General features: G+C 43.6%; 1 long non-coding RNA gene across 1 annotated transcript; it reads right to left on the bottom strand.

The window, feature by feature from the left end:
• Nucleotides 1-6,199: 6,199 nt before the first annotated feature.
• On the bottom strand, nt 6,200-9,560 carry LOC309367303. The gene is made up of 2 exons (XR_014167010.1): nt 9,411-9,560; nt 6,200-6,828 (listed from the first exon to the last, which is right to left on the bottom strand). It is a non-coding gene; the product is annotated as an uncharacterized lncRNA (long non-coding RNA).
• Between the last annotated feature and the right edge of the window lie 12,323 nt (nt 9,561-21,883).

Here is a 21,883-nt window from a genome sequence, read left to right as displayed (position 1 = left end):
CCATAAAAATATGTTGATAGATCTATCTTTCCTAGAGCTATGCCTAGATTTTTTTTTCAGAGGTACTTCTACATAACTTAAAAATTATATGGGCTACTCTAAAGCACATTTTGTGCTCAGTATCCACCCAAGCTAGTGAACAGTCAGCTGGTGTGTGTGAATGATGGCCACAAAATATCTGTTGCTGACTGCTGTTTGCATGTCACAGTCCTAAGCCACCCCCATGAGAATAAAGACACAAGGACACAGAATTCTAGGTTAATGTTAATGGGCAAAATTTAGGCCAAAACTTTATTGGTTACAGAATGTGAGTGGTATTGGCTTAGGCATTGGTATCAACAGACTATATCTGACTCCTGCCCTCCTTGCAGGGAGTCTGGTAAGGGTAAACCACCAGTAGGGGGAGTCCCGCCAATGTGGATCGACTTGAGCATCCCCTGGGTTCCTGCTGGGGTCGTGGCATGGCCCTAGCCCCTCCCCTGGCTTCAGACAAGATCCACACCCTGGGCTTCCTTTATTGGAATACCCTTGAGCATGGAGGGGCAGGTGATGGCTGCACCTCCCCTCCCTCACACATCGCTATTCCAATGCCTAACCACCACACGAGCCCAAAGCTCGCCACCAATATCCTCACACCTGCAACCAGCCTCTTATGCATTCGATAATATCGGCCAATCACACATCATTTCTGTGGTCGGAAAGATGAACGCCATCTGCACGGTAAAGCACCTCATTATTGTACACAAGTCCTGGGTAGCACATCACCTGGCCACCCAGTGCCAACACTTTGCACGTCATAGCTCGATCCAAGAGTTCCCTGGCTTTGTTAGTGGCAGCTGGGCAAAGACGGTTGCACTAAACGTGTCTTTCCAGGAGTTGTGACCACAAAAGTGTCATTTTGGGGGAAGGTTGTTGACAACTCCTCCAAGTCCTTTTCAATGCTTGATCTCAAGTTTACGCCCTTCTGCAAAGGCAACTCGTTCGCGCCCAGCTGCACAATCAATGCGGAGGGAGACCCCCTGGCCTTCACAATCAGCAAAAAAACGCTTCATAGCGCACACCGTGCATCAATATCCAGGAAACTCTGATGTGCTCTGGTAGGCCAAGTTGGCATCCCAAGCCACATTCCATCGCCACTCTGAAGCACATTTTTGTGCTCGGTAGCCACTCAAGCTAATGAACAGTCAGCTGGTGTGTGAATGATGGCCACAAAATATCTGATTGCTGACTGCTGTTTACCACATCTGGAAACATTTGTTGTATTTCACATCTTTACAGCCCAGTCCTATGCATACTCATTTCACTGTGTTCAACGGGTCTTACTACCAGGACGTGGGTGGCGCTGTGGTCTAAACCACTGAGCCTCGTGGGCTTGCCAATCGGAAGGTTGGCGATTCAAATCCCCACGGCAGAGTGAGCTCCTGTTGCTCTGTCCCAGCTCCTGCCAACCTAGCAGTTTGAAAGCATACCAGCACAAGTAGATAAATAGGTACTGCTGCAGCGGGAAGGTATACGATGTTTCCGTGCACTCTTGCTTCCGTCATGGTGTTCCATTGCACCAGAAGCGGTTTAATCATACTGGCCACATGACCACGGAAAGCTGTCTGAGGACAAACACTGGCTCCCTCAGCCTGAAAGTGGAGATGCACCCCAAAGTCGAATTCGACTGGACTTAATTGTCCAGGGGCCCTTTACCTTTACTCCCAGGAAAATGTGCACAAGTGTTTCTAAGGCTGCAATCCCATACCTACTTACCTAGAAGTAAGACCCATTGAGTTCAACCATCGTAGTCACTTCTGGACCATTTCTAACTTGACATTTTTAGGTGAGCTGTGTAGGCACCTGATTACTAAAGACTGTGCTACTTTAATCAGATGGGTTTTGTTCTTTTTTTAAATGGGAACAGTAGGTGTGAGCTGTCGCTGGTTTGGACAAGATTATCTGGTTGCCCTTCCGACATCAGACTCTGTGAAAAGTGAGCAACAGACCAGAAGCAGTTCCTTTGTTCTCTCACCCAATGACTTTCCTCTCTCCACATCTTCCTGCTCTTTTTTCGTTGTGGAGAAAGCCAAAGATTTTCACAATATTCAGGTAGCTGAGAGCAAAAGCAGGCGTCTTCCTTTGACGGTTTCTTTATGTACATCATTTCAGATCTTGCTCTCACTGGGCTGAATGATATGGCTGGGGTAAGCCAGGTGACATGTCAGCTAAGCCTCTCTTCTTTGTTCAACGGATCAGTTTGATTAGAAGGGAATCTCAGGGTAAAGGAAGAATGGTTATAAAGGGTTGTGGCAGCTCATAAAGAGAGGCTGGATCAAATATCTAAAATCAAGATTTCTTCCCTGAGACTATATTTCAAGCATTAAACATGTAAAATGGTATTTTAATTCAGCTTCTGGGAGGGGAAAACACCTTTTTCAAATTCCTCATTAACATGTGCCATTATCTATCTTAGGCTATATTCTTCTGTTAAGAGTACATCAAGTACCCTGACCCTCTGTGGCCCTCCCACAGCTGATGCATCTCATATATTACCTTTGCCTACAATGGCTTACAGTACCAACAGGAAGTGATATCTATATCAAGTGAATTCTGCCTAGCAAGAGGTCCACTCTAACACACTGGGAAACAGAAGAGCTACTGCAGCCTGTCCACCTCTCCAAAAGGGTATGGGAGAAAGTGATGCGAATATCCAATACCAAGTTACCAAGTCTGCTAGGCTGGCAGGCTGAGCACACTGCATTATGGTAGTGAGTCATGGGCAACTTACAACTCCCAGGAGCGATGCCTCAATGCCTTCCACATGCATTGCATCTGGAAGATTTTGGGTACCACATGGCAGGACAGAGTCTCAAAGAAGAGTTTTCCCAAGCGACATATACACTGGCTTGGTCATGTACACAGAACGGAAAATGGCAAGATTCCCAAGGATGTGCTCTACAGGCACCAGGCTCGTTGACAGACCAACTCTGAGTTTCAAAGATGCCTACAAACATGACATGATGGCTGGCAGCATCAACCTTATTGTGTCGGAATCCCTTGCAGATGACCACAGTGCCCAGAGACAGACGGTCAGGTCATGTGTCCACAGCATTGACCAGAGGAGGCATGACCATTGGGATGAGCACAGAAAGAAGAAACGCCATGGTACACCTGCAACCAGATGCTTTCATCTGCCCCAACTGCAATAAAGCATGCCTCTCCCGTATTGATCTCTGGAGCCACAGTAGGTTTGACTTCACCCCCCAAGGCAAACTCATCCATTGTCTCCTGAGACAGATGAATACCAATGTTATGTACTGAGTTGAATAGGATCCAAAATGCAGCAGTCTGATTGGTCCTAGAACAATAGGATCCAAAATGCAGCAGTCTGATTGGTCCTAGAACAATAGGATCCAAAATGCAGCAGTCTGATTGGTCTTAGAACAATAGGATTCAGAATCCAGTAGTATGATTGATCCTAGAACAATGCAGCAGTATGATTGGTCTGCAGGAGCCACCCAACTGCAGGAGCCACCCACACCCAGCCACTCCAGATGGAAGGGAATCCACAACCTGATTGGCCTACAGGAGAATTCCAGAATTAGCCAATCACATGCAGCCCATTGTGTAAATAATGTATACAAAGCAGATACTTTGAGGGAACTTCCATGACTCCTCACCACTATGAGCTGAATAAAGAGCATGAAATCCACTCTCGACTCCAAGTATATTTCAGCCAACTACTGCAGCCTGTTATTTAATACTGAAATGAGTTTTCTTCCTGATTTGATTGTGGAGCATTTCTCTGTCTTCCTATTAATTATTCATTCATCCCACACTTTCCCATTCATTTCCCTGAAACTTTCCTAGCTGCAAGAAGTCCATCTCTTACTTTTTTAAAGTGGATTTGTTGTGCTAGGGCAACAGAGTTCTCTAATCCACTTTAATTGTGCAAAGTTAAATCCCCAGTGTGTGAGAGAGACAGAGAACCCCTCCTGCAAAATACTGACAGTGGAGGTGACCTCAGATGGGGTGTAACCTCTCTGAAAACAAAATAAGAAGCCAGTCTGCCTGTGGATTCTTATTTGGCCTTTCTAAGCATCTGCCTATATTCAATAATAAAAAAAACACCCTAGGCATTTTATGCGCTGCAGCAAATAGGGCACGATGAGCACACCTGAGCCACGCAAGTCGTAAAAAGACCAAAAAAGGTGTGAGATTGCACAGCTGTTTCCCTGAAACCCTGAGGAATCCCTGCAAAAGGTCATTGTCAGCTCTCACTTGCCCTGGGATGGCCAAGGGAGAGCAGGTGCTTTGGCTGCCCTAATCACAATGTTTCAGAAACGTACAATTCGTTGGAGGAAAGGGTGGTCTGGAATGTAATTACCCACTGCCTATTGCCAGATACAGTTAAATCAGATTAGGTACGTTGTGCTCTGATGTCATCGCATTGGGTATGTGGGGAGAATTTCAGTCCCCTGAAATTGATACTCTTGAGGCACAAATTGACCCTGGAGAACATTTAGCATTACTTCCTAATCCCTTCAAAATGGGTTAGATTCTGCAGCTCCGAGTCTTATAGATTGACATGTTGTCTGCATTTCTTTCTCTTCCCCTTTATATTGGAGGATTCTTCAGTCAGGTTGATGCTAGTGCCGCATCCCAAGAAAGCAAAGAACAGATTTCTAAATGTGCAATTATGAAGGTTTAGTTGGAGCAGCAACACACAGAATTTAACTGAGAGTTGGGGGAAGCGTGTTAGCGTACAAATCTTAAATAGGAAAGTGACACCTTATATGCCTTAGAAACGTAGGACACAGAATTTGTTTTGTTAACATGGATTTAGCATGAAAACCCTTGAAAGATGTAACACCTTTGGGTTTGTTTGGTGTTTTTTTTAAGCTGGCAATGATAAGAGACTATATTCATTTTAATTAAAAAGAAAAATTCACAATGAAGTAGTCTGGGACAAAAAATAATCAAACTTTCGAAATTCGCCACTTCAGAAGCAATAATGCTTTTTTGAAAGTATAATTTAGGCTGTATGTCAAGAAACAGAATGTTTTATTGTTCTGCCATGCTTAGGATAAAACTATTTTTGCTTAAGCTATTTTGGCATGTCACATTATCTTGAAGCATTTCAAAATAGAATGACTTGAAATGCTCACATTGAAATGTTTGGCTACAGCAGAAAGCATTCCATAAATGCTCATCTCAATGGCCATGTATTAAGGCACTGACTTTCCACTCTGGATTTATGTCAGTGCAACAAAAAGGAGGTGTCTGCAGATTCTTGAAAAGACTGCCACTGGATATATATAAAATATGTATCCATTTCCAGCAATGATCCCTATGTCACAATGGGTTGAAGTTGTCCTGCAGCCTCCTGTCCTGCAGGGGACATGCACACCCTGGAAGCCTGGCCTAGACTTAGCAAGAGAAGAGGAAACCAATGCTAATGTACACAAAGCATTGCCTCCACATTTCTTCTACTTCCTTTTGGCTTGCCTTCCTGGAGGCAAGCAGGCAGAGAAGAAGAAGAAGAAGAAGAAGAAGAAGAAGAAGAAGAAGAAGAAGAAGAAGAAGAAGAAGAGGAGGAGGAGTTGTTGTTGTTTGGATTTGATACCCCGCCTTTCACTCCCCTTCAGGAGTCTCAAAGCGGCTAACATTCTCCTTTCCCTTCCTCCCCCACAACAAACACTCTGTGAGGTGAGTGGGGCTGAGAGACTTCACAGAAGTGTGACTGGCCCAAGGTCACCCAGCAGCTGCATGTGGAGGAGCGGAGACGCGAACCCTGTTCCCCAGATTACAAGTCTACCACTCTTAACCACTACACCACACTGGGAAGGAACACCCAGGGTAACAGCAAAGCCGGCTCAATATATTTTGCTGCCTGAGGCACAATGGCATTCTCTCTCAGGGAATATAGAGGGGTCAACTGGACTGCTAGTTGAATACTGGTCCAATACTGGTGAAAGGACAGCAGTTAAGGACAGGAGGCTAGTATATGGGTACAGGGCAGGCCATGTGGCACCCCAACACTGTCCACTTTAGGGTTAGGACATTTCCAGTGAGACACAGGTGGCTTTTGGTTCTCGAAGTGAAGATTAAACCTGGTAATTTTATAGCTTTGGGCTTTGTTTGGAGGAAAATGTAGCAAGAGAAGAAGGAGAAGGAGAAGGAGAAGAAGATCCTTAAGAGGCCTGAAGGCTAAATGTTCAGTCAAGGTCTACGTACTTCTCTTTGCAATTAGTACATTTAAAAAATAATAATATTGATGTAACCCCCTCCTTGTGTGCAGCTGAAGACAACTGTTGTCCCTCTCCTCCTCTTCTCTAAAATGTTTGAGAGGTAGATGTTAAGAGTGGAGATAATACTGTAGCAGTTCCCCCAGAAAATAAAGCCAATAGACTCAGATTTGTCTTGTACAGCTCCAATAAAAAGCTAACAGACCGTTTTCACAGAAGCCCGATAGTCATCTTCTTACTTTGATTAGCACTCCAACTTCTTCCTGATGCTCTCTTCCTGTCTTTTAGCCTCAGAGGTAGTTCTGATATACAGATGGCCTCTGCTAAATGAAGCATATAGGGAGATAGCTCGATTTCTGGTGGCAGCTGTCCCAGGTTGAGTTCGACAAACTAAAATCTCATGACATCGCTGATCAGGAAGGTAACTGAGCAGGTGGTCTTTCCTTCCACCCAAACTTCTGAAAGTGTTCTCAAAGTAGAATATGCATTTCCCAATGGCCCTTCAGGAGTTGAATTTGTTGACCTTTTATCCATCTTCTCTGATACACTAGGATGTAGCTACAGGGAATATGCCAGTGGTTATGCTCAGCCAGTAGATCTAAATAAGTTGAGAAGGATTTATTGACAAAAAGATGAGAGTGTTTGCATTAGAGAATTGCTATTAAGGAGGGTGATCAGATTTCTAGAGATTAGTTAGGCCAGAGCTTTATAACCTGCATTTAAATTAGGAAAGTATTAAAGCTTACAATATCCAAAATCCAAAGTCGAAAAATGACTAGCATTTAAATAAAACAAAATAAATTGTTTTGGTTTTATTTTGATAATTGTAAGTACTGAAATATAGGATGCACTATAATATTTTTGGCATCTGGGTGACAAATAATGGAATCAGTGGCTGCATAAATTCTAAATGTGGCTGGATTTTTAAAATGAATTTTGTTTACTTGTTTTTTTTTAATTTATAGCCTATATACTCATTCTAAAGGCCGGGCATAACAATTTAAATACATAAAAATGACATTATATGGAATAAAAATTCCCCACATTAAAAATATGTCTACAAGTTCTCTGCTGACTTTCACTGTTTTGATGATGATGATGATTCATTATGATAATTTTATTACTTTACATATTTTAAGAAAACAATCTCAACCTACATTAAAACATCAAATAAAACTATCTAGAATAAAACATTACAGAAGAAAGTCAAATATAAAGTATCCATTCAAAGCAACATAATTAACAAAAATGTTATCTTCAAGATTTCAAAATAAAAACATTACAAAGGAAGTCAACTACAGAATGCACATTTAATGCAGCAACGTTAGCAAAACAATAAAAAATAAACATTTGAAAAGAAAACATTACTAAAGGAAGTCAAATTTAAAATGCACATTTAAAGCAGCACAATTGGCAAGAGAATAAAGTATTATCATAAGCACAGAACATATTTGCTGCTGTTACTGCCAATCCTGTCTATGGTACTTCATGGCGGGCAGTGGTTATGAAAGCTCAGGCTCAATGACCTTGGTCTGCACCAAGAAACAGCCAAATTATTCCAAACAGAACACATAATTCTAATGATGGATTTTCCCTGGCATAGAATGAGAATGTCAGAATATACATGCATTCTCTTCTTTCTCAAGACTGTTTGAGGCCTATGACAATATATGAGAGTAGCATGATGTGCATAGCTTCTTGGAGCATAAGATGTTGGACATGCAACCATTATGTGAATTCTCCTGCTATTGTCAGGATCCTGTCAGCAGCTCCTGGCTGGTTGCTCAGGAAAGTATAAAGACAGGGGAAAGTTTCTTACAGTCCCTTTTGAATTCAATCTTTACAGAGAGAGGCTTTAGAAACCAGCTTCTTGGATAATGACGTTGTCCCGGGTGAATCTCCACCACCTCGTCTCTCCCATTTGTCATTTATATAAGTGCTGCTAAATGCCCTCTGTCTTTAATAATAATAATAAATTTTTATTTATACCCCACCCTCCCCAGCTAGGGCGGCTAACACCAGTAAAATTACAATAAAAACATAATGGTGGGGAGTGGACCAATTTTAAATACAGTGGTACCTCGGGTTACATACGCTTCAGGTTACATACGCTTCAGGTTACAGACTCTGCTAACCCAGAAATAGTACCTCAGGTTAAGAACTTTGCTTCAGGATGAGAACAGAAATCATGCTCCGGCGGCACAGCAGCAGCAGGAGGTCCCATTAGCTAAGTGGTGCTTCAGGTTAAGAACAGTTTCAGGTTAAGTACAAGTTTCAGGTTAAGTTCCGGACCTCCGGAATGAATTAAGTACTTAACCCGAGGTACCACAGTATATTGTTACCTGAGAAGTTTGTTTCCACCAGTGAGCATAGCAGATATGGGTGTAGTTGAATTAACCCATTAGCTAAAGTGGTGCTTCACGTTAAGAATAGTTTCAGGTTAAGAACGGATCTCTGGAACGAATTAAGTACTTAACCTGAGGTACCACTGTACAGGTTAAAAATGCAATTTAAAATGCAGACTCATTTTAATAATAGCCCATAGATCAAGACCATAAGGGGAGGGAAACATAAGGGTCAGACTGGGTCCAAACCAAAGGCCTGGCGGAACAGCTCTGTCTTGCAGGCCCTGCGGAAAGATGTCAAGTCCCACAGGGCCCTAGTCTCTTGTGGCAGAGCGTTCCACCAAGTCGGGGCCAGTACTGAAAAGGCCCTGGCCCTAGTTGAGACCAATCTAACCACCTTGCAACTTGGGACCTCCAAAATATTGTCATTTGTGGACCTTAAGGTCCTCTGCAGGGCATACCAGGAGAAGCGGTCCCGTAGGTTCGTGGGTCCTAGGCCGCGTAGGGCTTTAAAGGTCAAAAGCAGCACCAGTAGAGCAGTATGTACTCTGAATTCTGCATATTGGCAGATTAAAATGTCCTTTCGGTCAATTTTCCCAGGATTTCTGCTTATCGGTATATTAATGTAAGGTTACCAGATTTTTTTCAATGAATCCAGGGACACTTTTCAAATTCAATGGATTTTGTATGGGGACTGATCGGTAAATCTGGGGACTGTCCCCAGGAAACGGGGACATCTGATAACCTTATATTAATGGCAAAACCAAAGCCAGTTTTTGAGGGTGGTGGATACCTACTTGGTTGGAGGGATAAAGAAGAAAGCATAGGACCTCACCACAAAAGAAAAGTCTTTCTCTGTTTTAAAACAACAAAATCCCAAGCCCCAGACATGCTGCTTCCTTCTTGCTTCAGTCTTTGAGAGGGAATATGAGACTAGCCATTGTGACCTCATGCTGATCTCCCCAGCTTGAAGGAGATGCTGGCCACTGTGACCTCATAGTGATGCTGTATGAAAGACATCAGCCAGCCATTGTGACCTCATGCTCCAAAGTGTTATCATTTGTGGACCTTAAGGTCCTCCATGGGGCATACCAGGAGAGGCGGTCCCGTACGTACATGGGTCCTAGCTCTTTGCCTCCTACTTTTAAGGCTCACCGAGATGGAGGGTCTGGAATGCTTTCTACTGACAATGTATCAGCCAACTGCTGCTCCGGCTCTGCCCACCCCTCCTCTCCCATGATTTCCCAACTTTTCCCCTCATCTGCCTCTGAGCTGTGACCTCCCTCAAACCCCTGTTGTAAATCTATACTGTCTTCCTCTTCCTGCTCCCTGGAAGGGTCACGATGGGGAGGCGGTTTCCACCATTCCTCCTCTGCCCAGTCCCTGACAGCTATTTGCTAAATCTCTCGCCACATAATCACAGGCTGGCCAATTAGGTCACCAAGGGCCCTGCCCCATCACATGGAGTTTAAAAGAGGAATTAAAACTTTACCCCAAAATAAAAACCACTCTGTCATCTGTTTCCTGCCTACTCCCTAGTCTTTTGTACTGCTGCAACCATTTCTGCCAATCTCACATTCTCTGGCCAATCCTATTGGCTCAGCCAATACAATCGCTAGAGCCTCGAGGTTTCCCCCTCCCATCTCCAGGCAGAAAAAATACCGTCACATAGCAACTGGTAGAGCAACCTGGTAGGGCTGCTGTTTTCTTAATCTTTATCTGCGTCCTTAAAGGTAGGAGTTAGCAGACAACTCAAAAAGACACTCCCAAATAGCCTGGGCTTTTGACTCTGAAGCCCTGGCAATTTAGCAAGCCAAGTAGATTTTTTTCTTCTGTTCTGAGCATGCCCAGATTTATTTCTGTACAAAGCAGCCTCCTGAACTGTAGAAAAAAAACATATTTTACTGAGAGCCTAGATAGCAAGTGGTCAAAGCTGCTTCCTCCCTCCCTCCCTCGCTCTCCTTATTATTGATTATTGATTTGACCAGGAAGGATCTTTTGTGCTTGGTGGAAGATGAAGCAAAACTGCAAAGCATCAATGCACAATTTGTGGGTCTCTGTTTTGTTTTTTAGCTGTATTACTATTGTATACGGATTGAAGCATTGGGTTGGAAGTACCTATGCAGATGTCTCTGGCGTCTGGGGTGTTAGGGAGGGGTAGTACCTCTGGCGGGGGATGAGTCCCCTTCCCAGTCTGCCCTCTCTTCTCCCTCTGACCACTTCTGGCTGTCCCACCACCAATCCCCTGGCTCTGAGCCTTCTTACTCTGGGGGTTGCCTTGGGGGTGTTCCCCAGCTGGTGCCTCTCACAACATCCAGCTAATCCATGACAATAGGTCTGGAAACCTTTCAAAATTTGCCATGACTCTGACAAACCATTTGAACAACCATACTGGTCTAGGTGTCTCTTCATTGACCTCAAGTTTCAGGAACAAATTAAATACAATCACACAATCACAATCAAAAACACAATCCATCTATCCACAGTAGATAATAAAGTAACAAGCATCCTTTTCTTCTTTTGATAACTTGCTTCCCTGTGGTCTTATCAAATTTTAATCAAAGTCTGGTAAAATCATTTATAATTTCCCATTTACAAGTGAAGATATAACACAATAAAGCACATTAGCAGCTCGCAGACATTAGCAAATCCTTAAGGACAATGTATCAGTGCCAAAAGTAAATGCAATAATGCAACCAAAAGCCAGTAATATTTTGAGAAAATCAGCAGTAGGGTAATAAAGTTTTGTGCTTTCTAATGACATTGTAATGTGCGTGTGCCAGAACAGCAGCATTCCTGTGATGTTTTGACCTTTCATCCCTACCAACTCTTTTATCTCACCAAATTCTACAATTCAGGTGCAGCAGTCAGACATACCGGTATTTGATGAAGCTGTGTTTATACAAGCCGTATGATACATTGAGTGCAATTCAACGTCATAATCTTCCAGTTGTGCCATCCGTACAAGCACTGAAGGTTGTCATTGTGATAAAGAATTTTAAGGTCTTAGATATATATTAAATGTTCATAAATGTACCAACCAAGCATGTACATAGATCAGCACAGGAAGACCGACCTGAAACCATTTTTGATTCCCAGACTGACCAAATGTTTTCTCTGCAGTGTCAAAGGAAAATGGAAAAGCCTTCCCATTGTCTTTTCCTTCAGAAATCCTGTCTTAAGGGCACATTTAAGATATAAATAGGGCGTGAGTCTGTGACCTGGCTCAGGAACTAAGTATTTATCAGTACAAAAGACTGGCCAGGCTCCCCAGGGTATCCAGTCAAGTAAGCATTAACAGGTAACTTGCCAGACAGGAGATAAACAATGACAGGAGACAAACAATGCACTCAGATTTCTGCTGTCGACCGCCCTTTCTGTGATGTAGGTATGATGTTTCTGGAGGTGGTCTTGAACTCCAGGGCGGGCAATTTAAAATGTCTATATAAGGGTGGACACACCTGGGTTCTAGGTCCTCCTTTGCTGCGTGTGAGGGGAGACCCTGTTGCAACAGATCAATAAAGATCAGGCTTACTAGCTGCTTTGCTCCTCCATATTCTCTGGTTGGCCTCTGTTTATTTTCTCCTACCAATAGGGAACCTATGTAAGGACTCTATGGGCTTTTGGATACCCCATAAAGGAAAAGGGCAGATTTTTGTTTACAACATCAGATTGAACGATCCCTCAGCTCTTCTCCCTGTGCATTGTTCTAAAGGGTCTCCCGCCGCCCTCCTCAAGCCAGTTTGCAGGGTATGTGGGGAAGGAGGGGGGGAGCCCCACTGGTCAAGCGGAACATGTTAGGTAATCCCAACCGATTGCACCCAGAACTAGTGCTAATGGAACCAGCCTAAATTCCGACACTTGGAGAGAGTTTTCTGCAATAGCCCATTATTTGGAGATTCCAAAACAAAAGTGCACTGTGTGGAAGGAATAAATGGCAATGTGCTGGGGAAACAGCATTCCCAATCTGGTCCTTTAGCACTTAGAAAATGACATTATTGTTTATATTTCTTTCAGAGCTGGTGGAAACTCGGAGAGCTAGTAACCTCCTCCCCTCAGTCAGTTAGCTAGCCTATGAACAACTTTTACCGTCAAGCAAACGAGTGACCCCTTTCATTGGATTTTGCAAAGTGAAACACCCACTCTGAAGGGGGAGGGAATGGGTTTCTGTGCAGTCAGTCTGAAACGGGACCCCAAATCCTCATTTTTCCTTCTCCTAGGGAGCATTTCTAAAATGCTTTAGCCAAAATCCAGCTGCATAAACAAGCGTTCAAAGCTCTCTCCTTTATCAGTCCATGACGCCTAATGAATGGCCTTGTCCATTCCAAAGTGGAGCAGGGATGACACACCTGGGTCTTATCTTACTTCCTGACCACAATGACACACAGACCTTGTCCGGGAACGGTGCCAGGAGTGTTCTTAGAGTTGGTGACCTCCTGCCCCAAGATAAGAGTATAGGAGCAGGAACACCCTTTTATGGTCAAGAGTACAGGAAGAGGAAAACCCTTTTATGGTTAAGAGTACCAGAGCAGGAACATATGTGATGTCAACCTGCGTGTATAAGCTGACGTGGTTGGATTCCTGGGGAAGGGGGGAGAGGGTGCCTGGAGGATATATATACTGCATGAATTTGGACTTGCTGTGAACTGACCACGCAAGTGCCTTCTGCTATCCGGAGGGCAGAATAAACTCTTTCTCTGAATCAACCTCGGTGTCATTTGACTCCTTCCTCCCTGTTCTGGGAGCAACGCTCACCCTACCATCGGTAAAGTCTAATAAGGCTACAACTCTACTACAGAAACAGGACTCATCTGGGGGGGTTTTTAGTCAATGTGAATTGAAACAATTCACACTGCATGGTATATCTGCAAGAGAACACTATGTGTGTGTCAAATAAAATTAAAGAATGGTTGGAAAATGTAGTTGAATAGTCTGTTTACACACACAAACACTTCACACATGCTAAACTTAGGCACAACTCACAACTTACAGTGACTGCATTGTGAATTTGTGGCAGTCAGTTATCTTGTGCCAGCCCAGACCATTGGTCCATTTAGCCAGTATTGTCTACTCTGATTGGCAGTATCTTTCCAGGTTATCAGGCACAGATCTTTTGCATCATCCACTCCTGATCCCCTTTGATTAGAGATATCAGGGATTGAGCCTCCATGTAAAGGAGATGCTGCTCCACTGAGCTGCGGCCCTTTCCCAAATGCTTCATTACTCGTGAGAAAATGTGCTGTGAAAGAATATTGCTCTCAAGTAGGGCAGAAATAGTTAATCCCAATGCAGAAGTGGCAATTTATCACAGATTCCTGTGGGATGTTTGAAGGGATTGCTGTTATCTTCGAGAATTAACTAAATCAGACTTAATACATCTTCTAGGCAATTGGGATATGCAAATCTTCAGTGTCAGGAACACTTCACATGACAATTATTATGTGAAATCAGCATCGCGAAGTATATCAGTGTTACATGGTGTGTGTTCATTTTAGCTGCCTTCTTTATAGACCAAATCGAAAACAGAGGAGAGGGTCCACAAAATATATGAAAGCAACTAACAAAATGACAGGAACACCCCAAAAAGGGGTACACAGCTGCTATATGTGAGAAATTATCCATTTGTTCTGATGGAGCATGAAAAAGGATGCAAGCCAGGAGATCTGTCATAACAATTTGAAGTGTCTGGAGAAATTGTTGCCATTGTTGCACGCCATTGGCCACCTTAAACATATATATGTTTATTTCACAGGTACTTCTGTCATGCTATTTCATAAGTCATTTGTATGCATGGTTTTCATTGTTTTGGAAGGTCCCTGTCATTTTGCCTGTTGCTTCTTCATACTCCTCCACAAAGTTTGCAGTAAGCTTATATTTCCTTCATCTCTAGCTCAGAATCTCCCGTCATTTTTTTTTTAAAAGCAGAATTTCATGCAGTACTGATACACGTTATGCAGCATGGCCCTTGTCTGTACTTTAGTCTGATGCCAGAGCTTCACGCAAATAAACTCAATGCAAAACTGATAATACAATAGTACCTCGGTTAAGAATTTACATATTTTTTGCTCTACAAGACTCACTTTTTCCCTCCTAAAAAGTAAGGGGAAATGTGTGTGCGTCTTATGGAGCGAATGCAGGCTGCGCAGCTATCCCAGAAGCCAGAACAGCAAGAGGGATCATTGCTTTCACTGCGCAGCGATCCCTCTTGCTGTTCTGGCTTCTGAGATTCAGAATATTTTTTTTTCTTGTTTTCCTCCTCCAAAAACTAGCTGCATCTTGTGGTCTGGTGCGTCTTATAGAGCGAAAAATACAGTAATTCGTTCTGGAGGTCCGTTCTTAACCTGAAAGTGTTCTTAACCTGAAATACCACTTTAGCTAATGGGGCCTCCCGCTGCCGCCGCGCTGCCGCCGCCACGTGATTTCTGTTCTTATCCTGAAGCAAAGTTCTTAACCCAAGGTAATTTCTGCGTTAGTGGAGTCTGTAACCTGAAGCGTATGTAACCCAAGGTACCACTGTATTTTACATTTGTTCCCTCCCCACTATTATGTTTTTATTGTAATTTTACTGGTGTTATCCACCCTGAGCCTGGCTCTGTCCGGGGAGGGTGGGGTATAAATAAAAATGTATTATTATTATTATTTATTATTATTAAAGACAGAGGGCACTTAGCAGCTCCTGTAGAAGTGACAAATGAGGAAGTGGGAGAGACGGGGTGGTGGAGATTCACTTGGGACAACACCATTATCCAAGAGGCTGTGTTAGCGGAGTCTGTAACCTGAAGCGTCTGTAACCCGAGGTACCACTGTACTGATAATTGCAAGGGCTTATTAGATTGGTCCAGTTCTACTCTTCTTCTTTTCCAGTGCCATTGTGTAGTCCCAAGTTGTGTGACCTGAAAAACTCCTAGGTGGGGCTGGATGGGGGGGAAGGGAACCTGAACTAAAACCAAAGAATAAACATTGTTAGAAATGTTTGGATCCATACTGGTATTCAGACACACTGTGTTCCACCAAACATTGTAGGTGCCCAGCGCACACACATCACCACTACAAAGGGAGGGCACAATGGCCAGGCACCTACAGTAAAAATTGTGTGGGTGCCTTGGCACCCATGCCCCCACCCCACCCCAAGATGGTGCCTATGATGGTTTTTAATGGGTCTGTTATTGTCCCATAAACACTTGTTGCATATTTAAAGTTTCATTGCATCATGGGACCAGCAATGATCATAATGGAATGGAAGTTCTACTAAAGTGTGTGTCATAAGTGCAGTTTCTCACAAAAGTGCCCAGTCTTAGGCTGCAGCTCTTGAATCATGGTCTTTTATGATAGCAGCCCTTTTTTGACACCAGAGTGGCTTTGAATGATGTTGTTGCTGAGCAGTCTTGGAGAAATCAAGCAGAGGCACTTGAAATAAGAGCGTGTGTTTTGCCGCCACCACCACAAACAACCAAAAAGAGAAAGAAAATAACTTTTTGAAGCAAACACCACCACCCTCTGTTTTGCTACCCACTGAAAAACTTGGAGAAATGACTCTCTGTGTAAAATGAGGCTGTAAGCTTATGGAGTCTCAGCCCTACTAGGTGACGGTAGAGATACTCGCCTGGAATAATGTTTGAATAAACCAAATGGGTGCTGTTGTTTTTGAAGAGGGTGAGAAATCCACTAGTGGGACTCCTATTTGTTGATCAGAACTTTCGCCCTCTTAGCTGCCTAATCTGAATCCCCCATGTTTCTCTCATTTACTGTGACATTTAAGTGCTATTTCACTCTTATGACCTTTGCAGCAAAGTACGACCTAGCAAAATATTATAATAGATCTATGGTGCTAAATGTCCAGGCTTAGCAAATATTAGGATTTAATTAGAACTTGTATGTTATAAGACAGTCTCAACGTGGATTAGAAGGGGCAAATGTGATGGGTTTGAGGTGTTTAATTAGCGTTTATGTGTAAAGACTGTGTATCAGACCTGAGAATGTAATAAAGATCTCTGTTTTTGGAATATGTATATGGACATACAGCATCAGCAATTAGCATGTGAAGAGTTAATTAACTGAGGTAAACATCTTAAGTGTTTAATCCTAGTCAATCAACAAGTGTTCATCAAGTCAGACAAACTTCTTTGTTAGATGCCGCCTTGCGGATTAACAATTAGTATGTCAAAGCAGTGAAATAACTGGGTATTTGAATGCAAATGAATAAAGGGGACTTAGTTTTTAGGAGGGACGCGGGTGGCGCTGTGGGTTAAAGCCTCAGCGCCTAGGGCTTGCCGATCGAAAGGTCGGCGGTTCGAATCCCCGCGGCGGGATGCGCTCCCGCTGCTCGGTCCCAGCGCCTGCCAACCTAGCAGTTCGAAAGCACCCTCGGGTGCAAGTAGATAAATAGGGACCGCTTTCTAGCGGGAAGGTAAACGGCGTTTCCGTGTGCAGCTCTGGCTCGCCAGAGCAGCGATGTCACGCTGGCCACGTGACCCGGAAGTGTCTTCGGACAGCGCTGGCCCCTGGCCTCTTGAGTGAGATGGGCGCACAACCCCAGAGTCTGGCAAGACTGGTCCGTACGGGCAGGGGTACCTTTACCTTTACCTTTAGTTTTTAGGAACAGCAGAATTAGGGAAGATGGTACTAGGAAGCTGAGAAGCAGCCATGCTTGTATGCACCCTGGAGACCAAGATAGGCTGCAGAGCAAAAAGGATGCTGGTGATACTGCCATAAAGATAAGCTGGCATGTTTTGGGATGGTGTTGCTATGCACCCCTCCATTGAAGACTGAAGGCTGTATATATGTGTAAAATAAACCATATATCATTCAGATACTAGCCTCCTTTGTGCCTTATTTCCACAAAGGAACACAGACCCTGGTGGAGGGCCAAGACCCCTGGAATTTCATGCTCTGCTAGGCAGAAATTTGGGCGGCTTGTAACTACACCCTTGTGCAAATTAATTGAAACAAACAATGCCGTTTATTGTACAAAACTCACATGTACAAAACTCACATATACGTACATTAGTAACGGATATGTCCTCCGCTATTTTTAAGCAGCATTTGAACATGGTTTGGCATGCAGTCTACTAGTTTCAAACAGTTACTGTTGATTTTCGGATCCCTGGACCACACTTGAATCAGCACCTGAATGAGGTTCTCCATAGTCGTACAGTCCACAGCACGGTGGCGACTTTAGCATACAGCCCACAAATTCTCAATGGGATTTACATCCAGGGAATTCCCTGGCCAATCAAGTACCTGTATTTGCTGCTCTGTCATGAATTTCTTCACCACTTTTGATGTGTGACAGGGGGCTAGGTCCTGCTGCAATATCCCAGTACTGCCAGGACACCTCTTTTCCAGCTGTGGAATAACTCTCTTTCGTAGAACCTCAATATATTTGTGGTGAGCACATCATTCCTTCTATAGGCCGACACCACAATGATCAACTGACTTTTTGTGTTCGTTTTGAGTACACGATTATGAGTAAGACAGAAAACATGTTTTGTTTCAATTAATTTGCACAAGGGTGTATATACAGAAGTACTGCTTTAAAATGTGTTTGGGTTAAACCCCAGCTAACCTTCCTAAGGGTAGAACTTGTAAGCCAGGACCACAAAGAATTTGCTGCTCTGGTCCGACAGCTGCAGCAATGATAAGGTGGATCGATAGCTTGGAGGTGACACTTCAAAACACAAAGATCTGGAATGTTACTATTGTAGAGCAAGCTGTGAAGGGGAGCCTTTAGTCAGTCTCCCAAAAATGGTTAAGAGCAGTCCAAATGAATGGAATGATCCACCTGTTCCTCTATATACAGAATAATTTGCGCCAAGAATAAGGATACAAAATTGACAGGGTTTTTTTGTAAATCAGTAGTTGTTAACAGCAACTCTTGGAGGTCATTTCAATGTCAGATGTGTTTGTTCTAGATCGGAGGAGTCAATGGCATGCCCTCTAGCTACTGTTAGACTCCAACTTGCATCAGCCTCTGCCTGCATAGCCAATGGGCAGGGATTATGGGAGTTTGTTGTCTACCCACGTTCTAAATGTTAATCAGAAGCTAAAGCAAGCTAAAAGACAGAAACATAAATCCTGGTAGAATCAGATTTTTTGACACATTCCAGGATGTGATCCTCACATAAACAACAGCAGGCTTCTTATCTCTGATTTCCAGAATTGGGTGTGGAAAAAGGCCTAATCTTCACACTCACAATATTTTGTCATTGACCCAATACATCCTGCTCAGGGTATGGAGCCAGAACACTCTGAAACTCCTTATCTGTGTCAACAGAGATATCCTAGAAATCTTAGATTTGCAGGGCAGGGGAAATACAAGTTCAGTTTATGTCTGAGGAAAACAGAGGACCAGCTTTCACTGCCCTCTCTGCAGTAATAGCCATGGTTTTTAGTGAAGCCATACTGACTTCAAGCAGCAGCAAACAGGGCCGCTTGCCTCAGATCACTAGCCCAGGGGAATTCACCATGCCAACCTCCAGATGTTGTTGGACTCCTATTCCCACCTTCCCTTACTATTAGCCATGCTGGCTATACTGGATGGAAGTTGTAGTCCAGCCCAATCTAGCCCAATAATGGCAGCTGCTCTCCAGCATTCTAGACAGGTGTCTTCTATCACCTGCTCTCAGAGACCATTTTCTAAACTAGATGTGCCAAGCATTGGATCTGGGACCATCTCTGTTACCAAGCTATGGTCCTTCCTCCTCCTAGCCGTGTTTGTGCCAAACAACACACAGAATACAGTACAGTCCACCATGAGCTCAGAAATTCACCACAATTAACCATACATGTGTATTTCACATGCATTGTGATTCCATAGTGTCATTGTAGCTCAGAAAAAATAACCAGGAATACTGTCAGTGTAAAAAGCATTAAGGGCATGACCCCTGCCCAAATATAGTGTTTTCAAGTCCCATGGGTATCAATGGGAATTAATAACTTTCCCATTTTTCAACTGGACTTGAAAAATGTTAAACTTTGGGAAGATTGTGCATGCTACAGATTTTGGTAAAGACTGAATGCATTCTCCGTATTTGAATTTTGTATTAATATTCAATACATGTAGCAAAAAAACAGTGTATTCTGAGATTAGGGAGTCAATAAGGTATTTTTAGCACCATCAACATCTCGTGCAGTTTGATACCTCCCAGGACAGATGGGTTTTTCTACAGCACATTGTCAAATGTTTGCTCAGCCAAGATGAGTTTTGTTCCAATTCCTTTCCCACCTTCTGTTGAAATATGTTTCACATGCCAAGCAAACATATAATAAAATTATAATTTAACTGTGTAGCTGTTTGAAGCCTTCGCACACTAAATAATTTTTTCTCTGATTAAATTTAAGGTTACTTGCACATCTTTGAGGAGATCTGGAAAACTTTAAGAATCTCTCACTGATCTGAAATTAATTCACTTCCATCGTTCTCAATGGAACATTCTGAGTATGAGCCAAATTATGTTTCATGTGAGATTTGTGCAATTGTCTTGATGCCCAGATAAGGGTGTAGCTGGGCTACCAGCCGAAGCTGATAGAAGGCACCCTGTGCCACTGAGGCCACCAGAGCCTCAAGCAACAACAGTGGATCCAGAAGTACCCCCCAAGCTACATACCCACTCCTTCAGATGGAGCGTAACGCCATCAAGAGCAGTCATCCTCCCATCCATCTGATCTAGTGAATCACCCACTAACATAGTCTTATCTGGATGAACTTTGGTTTATTGTCTCTCATCCAGTCCATTACCGAGACAAGACAACGGTCCAGCACATCCAATCCTACACCTGCAGATGTAAAGGAGAACACATAGAGCATATTGCTGACAACATACTCCAAATCTCCAGATGATTCCACTCCGCGGTTTCATGTGCATGCTAAACTGCATGAGGGATAAAATCAACCTCTGATGAATCATGCATTGAAGGCTCCATGGGGCTGAATAGCACTCCCCAGCATTCCCTCTGGGAATAACCATCCAAGTAGGACTGCAGCCACCACAAAGTAGTGTCACTCACCCCTAGCTCCAACAGCTGCTCCAGTAAGATACCATGGTCAATGGTATCGAGGAGAATTAAGAGGCACACATTTCCCCTGTCTGTCTCCCTACATAGGTCTTTATACAGGATGAACAAAGCAGTTTCTGTGCCAAAACTGGACCTAAACCCCAAATGAAATAGATCAAGATATACGTTCAGCAACAAACATGTTTACAAGGCTGTATGATTCAGGTACTATGATTAAGGAGCCATAATGGGTTGCAGCTTTCTACTCAGTGTATACTTAGTGGTGCTATAGACTTGGGGTAAACCCTAGAAATTAATAAATGCCAGGGTTTTGATTAATTGGGGAATGGATTAAACCATAAGCTGCAGGGCAGTGCCAGACAAGGAGTTCCTGGGCTGCTTTATGCAAACCAGCCTGACTGGCTGAGGGGAAGAGCTGACCTGTTAACATTACAATAGGGTTGTCAACAAGACAAGGGAACTTCTTGCCCCATGTGGGACCAGAGACTGGAGATTTGAAAGGTTGCCAGGGTAACTGCTCTGGGGGGAGGGCAAGGTGCTTTTGGGGGAAAGGATGAGATCCATCTTGGCGGGGGAGAAGGAAAGGTTGTCTGCAATGCTTTGGGTCATGTTGTAAGATCTGGACTCCCTCCATGCAGACTGATGGTGTAAAAAGGAGAATAAACCCTATTTCTTGAAGCACGACAGTCTCTGCCACGTCTTCCATTCTCCAAAGCGACACAGACCCTGTGTGTGTGCCTGTGGCCCCGTGCACTCTGGCCACATTGCTTGGCGGAGAGAGGGGAGGGCACAAGTTTTTGTATGTAGCAAACCTGGGTTGCTTCTATAGCCCTCAATCTGTTTTGGGTACTTTTAGAACCTGGGTTGGTCAGTATGGTGTAGTGGTTAAGAGCAGTAGACTCGTAATCTGGTGAACCGGGTTCGCATCCCCACTCCTCCACATGCAGCTGCTGGGTGATCTTGGGCCAGTCACACTTCTCTGGAGTCTCTCAGCCTCACTCACTTCACAGAGTGTTTGTTGTGGGGGAGGAAGGGAAAGGAGATTGTTAGCCACTTTGAGACTCCTTAGGGTATTGATAAAGCAGGATATCAAATCCAAACTCTTCTTCTTCTTTCACTTTTTAATTTATATATTTACAAAGACATTGTCTGCCTGTTGTGCATTCTCTAATCTGAAAGACGCTGCCCTCACCTAAAGCAACCTTGTTCATTTTGCCATGTTGGAAAGGGGCAGTGGATGGGTTAGGAGGCTTGTAATTTTTCCCTTGAAAGGGAACAAAAACCCTTAACTGA

Source organism: Podarcis melisellensis, assembly GCF_964234715.1.
Source record: "Podarcis melisellensis genome assembly, chromosome: 3".
Taxonomy (NCBI): Eukaryota; Metazoa; Chordata; class Lepidosauria; order Squamata; family Lacertidae; genus Podarcis; species Podarcis melisellensis.
Note: the sequence above shows the minus strand (reverse complement) of the source record. Positions and strands in the feature narration are given on the sequence as shown.